Source organism: Mastomys coucha, unplaced genomic scaffold, assembly GCF_008632895.1.
Source record: "Mastomys coucha isolate ucsf_1 unplaced genomic scaffold, UCSF_Mcou_1 pScaffold5, whole genome shotgun sequence".
Classification (NCBI taxonomy): domain Eukaryota; kingdom Metazoa; phylum Chordata; class Mammalia; order Rodentia; family Muridae; genus Mastomys; species Mastomys coucha.
The window spans coordinates 107,340,759-107,345,903 of NW_022196911.1; the positions used below are offsets into that span (position 1 = coordinate 107,340,759).

Here is a 5,145-nt window from a genome sequence, read left to right on the forward strand (position 1 = left end):
CTGGGAGGCGCTGGAGCGAGGGCAGAGCTGAAGTCTGTAGGAGTTGCTGTTCCAGAGAATTCATTACTTTCTAATTGTTCTGGTTTTACATGAGCAGAGCGTGCCGGGCGGTGGTGGAGAGAAAGATCGAGGGAGGACAAGGCGAGAGGAACCAGCGGCTCCCTCCCTTCCCCCACACATCCCGGAGAAGTCCAGGAGCTTGCTTGTGTGTGTGTGTGTGTGTGTGTGTGTGTGTGTGTGTGTGTGTGTGTAAGTAATTCACCATCATTCAGGAGGAGAAACAGCTCAGTCAGACAAGCAATCGCTAGCACATCTAAATCTTGCTGGGTAGTGAGTGCGGGTCCGGGACCCTTTCCAGGTTTAATTTAAAGATTATTCGCGAGCTGCAGTTGAATACTCTGTGATGGAAAAGGGATGGAGGGAGACGCACCCCAGTGATCATTCATCCCTCCCTGCTGCAAACGGCTTTCCCAGGCACTGACACCTCTCGGGCCCTTATACTGGAACACGTACAGTCGGCCTTCACGGTGGAAAGAAACCGGGAAGTGTGGGTCTCAGAGAACCCAGTCGGAAGCTTTGCCCACGGCTAGGCTGCAATTAGGCAGCTGCATGGAGGCTGAGCTTCCCACCTGTTGCTGTCCCCTCTGGGCCGCGACTTCCTCCTCCTCGGCCCAGAGTTGGACACTCAGATCAGGCTAGGCAGCTGGAAGGAGGTAGAGGAAGCCACCGCAGGTTCCGAGGCTGGCAGAGCCAGAAACCGCGGGTGTAAGGATCCGCCTCCTCCTCCTCCTGGTGGCGGTTCCCGAGGCGGGCAGCGCAGCCTCCGATTGGCCAGCAGTGGGCAGGGGGCGGAGCCAATAAGACCGGTTATCACAAGGACCGCCTCAAAAGCTTCCAGGCTATCGCAGAGCGCACTGGAGCCCTGGCCAGCGCGCAGCCTTCCCGGCGCCGGCAAGCAGGGTCTTGGGAATTCTCACTTGCTTCGGCTCACTCTCTTTCACAAAATCCACTGGATCTTACATGCTTCTGTAACCCCCACTTCCACTCCATGTCCCCATGATCCTGTGCCAGCAACAGGTAAGGGCTTCTGTGTTTTCTTCCTGTTCTCCTCTCGGTTGTCTGTCTGTGTGTGTCCAGGGGCAATGAACTTGCGCCACCGTCCCCTACCCTACAGCTCCCGCTGCTCCGGAGGTGCGCAGTTGTCAGGCTGCAGTTAATGCTTTCCTCCCCGCAAGCTTTGGAGTCCCGGCTCATTGCCTATATAGTTTGTGTGCGCACCAGAACATCCTCAGAGCTAAAAATACTGAGACACGCTTGGAAGAGTTGAGCAATAGAAACAGATTTCTCTGCAGCATCTGTTTGTGCTCATAACTTCCAATGCACCAGCTGTAGGGAGATATTGGGTTTAGAGTCAAACGCGAGCCTGGCGTGTGGATTCTTCCTCTTATTGCGGGTGAGCGGGAGGAAGAGAAGGCTACTGGGGATTGGTCTGGCCAAGAAACTCAGTACTTAATCTAGATCCTTGGTGTTTGGGGAGGGGGTGTCCTTGCTACAAATACAGAACAAAATTCCAGAGTGAGCTTCTCAAGTCTCAAAGTTCCTTTGCAGAGAGAGAGAGAGAGAGAGAGAGAGAGAGAGAGAGAGAGAGAGAGGAGAGAGAGAGACAGAGAGAGAGAGTTGGATTTTAGCTTCAAGACCACAAAACTTTCCCATCCAATGTCAGTCTCCCCTAAGTACTTTGTTATTCTTAGTAATAATGGTGTAAATCCCTTATTTGCAGACAATGTGGTTTTAGGGATGCAATGATCTTAGCAACTTGATTCTGGGGCAAAAAGACAGCATCATAACGTGTACTCCTATGACAGCTTAGGGAAAAGCCAAGATAGGAAATGGGTAGTCGCATGTCTGCCTGGTTCAGTCTGTCAATGGAGAATTGGATGAAGCTATCCATTCCAAAGATTTTCACAAACTCTGAAGATATCTATCAGGAAATAAAGGCATTGCTTGAAAACCTGTTTTGGTTAAGCATTAGAAGAGAATTAATATATCTCCTTGTATCATTTGTTGTCTCTTCCTATTAATAATTAATAGGCAGTCATATTTCCTTTTGGAAACCAGCTCTGTATGTGTACTGTGAGCTACTATTACACTTGTCTTCCTCTTCTTGCTCACATCCAAGGGTTTTATTTTTATTTTCATTATACACTAGTGCACACACACACACTTCCCAATGCCCAGGAGAAAGATAGGTACTTCAAGTATGGTGGGAACAGTGACAGTCAGGGTCAAGGTCATTTCAGTTTGTTTTGTGCCTCTTTTTCCATATTGTGTTTTTTTTTTAAATTTTTTTACATTATTGATATCTGTAAAGGATTGTGTTTTGCATCTTTGTGAAATTACTTAAACAAGCAAACAAAGCAGTCAGCACCTTTCAGATACCTTTCAGAATTTGGAGTAGGTTAGAAGCTTGCCCCTACCCATCTTTACCTGAAGGGCTGTACCATTTTCAAAACGTTTAAAAAGATGTAAATTCTTGTTTACTAAACACAAGTTGTCCTTGGCATGTGCACGTGCCTAGAGTTGCCACAAACACTGCTTGTGTATCAATGTTAGAGGCAGCCCTCACACAGATATAAACGGGTGTCTCACTGCCCCCCTTGCACTTGTCCTTCCCCCTCCCTTCTGTTTACTGAGCTTCACAGAGGTTGCTCTGCAGCAATAGGACTCACATAGCAACTTGTGCCCAGAGCACTCTGGGGCTGATCTACATGGCGTCAGCTGGGGAATAGCTGCTCCAAGCACTCATTAGCAGACTTCTCTTACCCAGCACCTTTCCTTCTGCTATTTCCTGTCTTTAGTTAGAAACTAACTTTTTCATTGAGAGTCAGTAACCCTCTTATGGGACATTATGATGATCACTTATTCTTCCCAAGTACCTTTATCTGGTTTTCATGTGCTCTACTGGAGGATATATATATATATATAGGTCCTTGGTGAGAACACACACACACACACACACACACACACACACACACACACATATATATATATATATTTCTCCCATTTTTCCCTGCATATCCCTCCCTCGCTCCCCTCTCTCTCCTCTCTCTCCTTTAATATCTACCTAAGATTGAGGCGCTGAACTATTTTTTCCATTGCTTATGATTAAATTTGGATCTGCCTATAAATAGTCTTAACATGAACAGCAGCACATGTAGCCTCTCAATTTCCCAGAAATGCTTTCAACCTCATTGGTCATGGCCTGGGTGAAATTATTATTCATGTCCATGGAGGATAGATTTGAATCCTTAAATATTTGAGCTTTAAGGGGGCTTCTATATTATTTGCCAAATCCAGTATCGGCTCTCTACACAGCCTTCAGGGAGGCAAGATTATCTGAATATATTATGAGTTAGTTGTTTCTCAGAACATTTTTGGGGATAATATTGCATGGAAGTCTTTTTCATGAAAGTTTTTACATGGTGTTTTGGTGATTGCTACTGAGGAAGGAAAGGGGGAAGGAACCTTCTGCTTGTTTGAAGTCACTGGGACATGTGGATCTGTCAACAGCAAAGACAAGTGAACAATAAAGACAGTTCACCGGCCAGACTGTAGTGGGTTCTAGACTTCTGCAATTGAAAGTAGTTCCATAAAAGTCCGATGACGTATGACATGTGGGTGCACGTATGCACCCCAGTACTCTGTTTGGGGCATATGTGTTGAACATAGTGAAACTTTCCATTTCGGGGAAAGAAAAAAAAACAGTTATTTTTCCCTTTCCAGGAAGCACTGGTGAGACCTGAAAATGATGCTGTAGCATGTGGAACCCATTCTGCCATTAGCAATGGAAAGGGGACAACAACAACCCCCACAGTACATGCTATTTGAAAGGTTCCAAGTGGGGAGAGCTATTCATAGGAAACAGCTATTGTGTGATTTGTGGAATTCAAACAGATGTCCTAGGGTTGAGATTTTTGGAAAGTCTTTACTGGGCCTGTAGAGGTCACAGGGTTGTAAGGTTCTTCTGTGGAAAGGGGCAGGAGTCAGCTTGAAGAAATCTGAGAGAGTCAGTGCACGACGCCTAATGTTAATACAGGGAAAGGCTTCTTTTGAAGGGTGCAAAAGAATTTACTGGTGATAGTTTATAGTAAACTATTTTAAAGTCAGTTGTAGCTCAGATACATTCTTGGAAGGGACCCCTTTGCCCCCTTCCCAGGTCATTAAGGAAAGCACACCTGCGCTTGCTGCTGTCTCTGTGTTCACAAAACATTCGCTAACATTATGTAAGCCAACTCGTCTGAAAATGCTGTTAAAATATTTCTTTCCAAGTCCATGACGGTCTAGCCCTCTGAGGATTCTTTCTTCCTTGTCCAGTGCACTGTTCATGGGGAAGCAGGCAAAGCAGTGAAGCAGGTAGAAGGTTGGGGAAGGCACCAGATCTTCTTTTTATAAAGCAGCTCAAAGGCGTTTTCAAATCAAGCATCACTTAGATGTCAAAGGCTGACAAAATGTAACACACATTGAAATTTTCACCGATGACTAATCTCAAGAAAAATAAGGTGGGGGACATCTTGACTCTAACTCGAACACAGTGGTGGGAGAAGACAGACGACTATTAGGCAGCATTTCCAAAAACAATGCATATTGCCCCTTGGTAATGGGCCGAGTAAGGACAAATGGACCACTTTTCTATATCTGCAGCTGCTTTGGCTGAAAATGGTCTTGGTGACTGATCCATATTTATGTGCCTTGGGGGTGGGGTGGGGTCAAAACTGGAGTCCTCTTACCAAGGTTTCAACCAATTCCTGATATTTTTTTATTGTCCCACTTAAAAACAGGGCATGGATTTGGTGGTTTGAAAAGTTGGAAATCATTCTTAGTTTTTAGTTCTAGGCTATGTTAATATTAATCTACTCCTGGACTTGGTTAATGCAGATTACAGAACGAAAACACCTTAGACAATTTCTTAGGCATTCTTTCCTCCTCCTCTTCCTCCTCCTCCTCCTTCTCCTCTTCTTCCTTTTCTTTCTTTCTTTCTTTCTTTCTTTCTTTCTTTCTTTCTTTCTCTCTCTCTCTTCTCTCATTAGAGAGGACATGTAGGGTTTTTGAGTTTTTGTTTGTTTATTTTTTTAGGTTGTCTTTTTT

General features: G+C 45.2%; 1 protein-coding gene across 1 annotated transcript in view; it reads left to right on the forward strand.

Annotated features, from left to right (window-relative positions):
• Positions 1-902: 902 nt before the first annotated feature.
• Positions 903-5,145, forward strand: part of Kcnj2 (potassium inwardly rectifying channel subfamily J member 2) — a 7,803-nt gene continuing 3,560 nt past the window's right edge. Inside the window, exon 1 of the mRNA XM_031352883.1 lies at positions 903-1,077. The gene's annotated coding sequence lies outside the window, so the exon portion shown is untranslated. The remainder of the gene's footprint in view (positions 1,078-5,145) is intronic.